Genomic DNA, 2,500 nt, shown 5'->3' with positions numbered 1-2,500 from the left:
GATAAGCAAACTCGATGATGAGTCTTCCCATTTTACGCTAGTTACGGTAATGATGGACTTCCTCGATGAGGTAATGTCCGAATTTCGAAGGTACAGAGCCGTAAATCGCATGCAGCAGGTCCTCGACCGTCAAACGCAAACGTCGTTTGACGGTAACGATGGATTCGGGCCGCAAACGCGAAAAGGCAGAAGACCAGTGGCTGATGACCAACAGCCTGGTCCAAGTGGGTTGCAAAGATTGCAACAACAACAACAACAACCATCGAGGTTGACCCCTGTTAGAAGCGGTGGAAAATATTCCAAGTCCGAGAAACGGACCGAATATTAATGAGGGTAGAATTAATAAGAGGAAGAAGAAGAAGAGCAAGAAGAAGCAGAATAAGCCCAGGAAGCGGCCTGAGGTTCTGCTGATATCGGACTGCACTTCCGAGGAGCTGGCGAAATTGCTCAAGGAAATGAAGCAGTCCGATGCTCTTAAATCGGTTGGAGAGACAATCTCTAAGGTCCGACGGGCCCAGAATGGAGGCATGTTGCTAGAACTTAAGCAGGGTAGTTCTGCTAGTGCAATTGCCCCAAAGGTTAAGGAAGCGGTGAAGGGCAAGGCGTCAGTGAGAACGCTAGCTCCTTCTAAAATGATTGAGATCATGCATCTCGATGAAATTACCACCCCAGAGGAGGTTGCGGAGTCTGTCAAAGCACAGCTCAACATCGAGATAGAAACAGATCGTATCAAATGAAGAAAGGCCGCGCGGCCGGTACGCAGTGGGCACGGATCAACGTATCGCTGCCAGACTTTCAAAGCTTCCTGAATTTGGGAAAGCTGAAAGTTGGTTGGTCGATATGCCATATCCGCGAGGTTATGGAAGAGCAGAAATGCTATAAGTGTTGGAAGGTAGGCCATACGAGCTACCATTGTAGGGAACCAGACAGAAGTAATCTGTGCTGGAATGCGGTTTGAGTGGACACAAGAAGCAAGCTTGTACCAACTCTGTCAAGTGTTTGATTGCGGTACGAGGTCACAGAACCTTCACGCAACGGGCAGTTATATGTGTCCCCGTAGGCGAACGATTAGACCATAATGGTTAGGTTGCTACAACATAACCAGAATCATAGTTATGCTGCATTTCAATTAATGTGGCAAACGATTAGGGAAGAATCTGCGGATATAGTGTTGATTGCAGATCCGTATCTGGCAACAACCAACGTCAAAGTGTTACGCAACGACGATAACACAGCAGCGGTAGTGGTTAACGCGGACTTACCAGTTAAGGTAGTCAGTAAGGCTCTTGAAGGGTTTAATGATAGTTGACATAGGTGATATGCGAGTGGTTAGCGTTTACGCGCCACCTAGATTTAGTATGGAAGAGTTCCAGAACATGTTGGATAACACGGTAATGGCCGTAACCGGTATCCACAAATTCGTTATCGGGGGACTTCAACGCTTGGTCATCAAGTTGGAACAACCAACTTGGCGAGCGTGGAGAAACCCAGAAACGAAGAGGTGAGTTGGTTTTATCAACCTTTGCGCAGATTGACGCAATTTTATTGAACGACGGCAGCACCCCAACTTATGCTGGACCAGGGCGCACGTCAGTAGTTGATCTTACTTTGCGAGCCGAACCGTAGCAAGATCATTTAAGTGGGAGGTGTTATCTAGCTATATGAACTCTGATCATCGTGCAATACGAATAGATCTTGAGACGCAAAGCGTGCGTAATCTGTCCCGACCCACAACGGGATGGAGCATCAAGTATTTTAGCAAAGATATATTTGAAGTTATGATGCAAGCCGCTTTTGAGACCGAGGTCACAACAAGCGAAGACTTAATGCGTATACTTGTCACGGCGTGCAATGCGACGATGACTAAACGTAAGAGGTACACCCTAACAAGAGTGCATTTTGGTGGACGTTAGAGATTGAGGCACTTCGCAAAGAGTGCAAACACCGCGATCGATTAGCGCAAAGAGCTTTTAATACTGATCTCTATTCTACTTTTAGGGACGAGTTCAAGGTGGCACGGAATGCCCTCAAGCGATTGATCAAGCATACCCGACAGAGGAAGTGGAAAGAGTTCCTGGGAACAGCGAACAACGCATCATTTGGTATAGTATATCATACGTTCAAGAAAGTGGCCGAGGGTTCGATTGGACCCCGAACCATGACATTGGACGAGTTTAGGGAAGTGGTGAGCGAGCTTTTTCCTACTCACCCAAACACGGTGTGGCCTGAATATCGCATCGATCAGCCACGAGAGTTTGAAAGGGTAACTAATGATGAGATTCTTGCGGTTGCCAGGAGACTACCCAACAAGAAGGCGCCGGGACCAGATGGTATCCCGAATGAGGCGCTGAAAGTTGGTATGTTGACTGCAACCGATGCATTTTGCAGGGTTTACCAAGGCTGTTTAGAGAACGCGAAGTTCCCGATGAGTGGAAAAGGCAGAGGTTGGTGTTAATACCGAAGCCGAACAAACCACCAGGGGAACTGGTTCAGTTCGCCC

At 47.6% G+C, this 2,500-nt stretch overlaps 1 pseudogene; it reads left to right on the top strand.

Moving 5' to 3' along the window:
- Positions 1-2,500, top strand: part of LOC120908176 — a 9,140-nt pseudogene that overhangs the window by 3,301 nt on the left and 3,339 nt on the right.

The sequence above is a fragment of the Anopheles arabiensis genome (assembly GCF_016920715.1).
Source record: "Anopheles arabiensis isolate DONGOLA chromosome X unlocalized genomic scaffold, AaraD3 X_pericentromeric_contig0034, whole genome shotgun sequence".
NCBI lineage: Eukaryota > Metazoa > Arthropoda > Insecta > Diptera > Culicidae > Anopheles > Anopheles arabiensis.
Note: the sequence above shows the minus strand (reverse complement) of the source record. Positions and strands in the feature narration are given on the sequence as shown.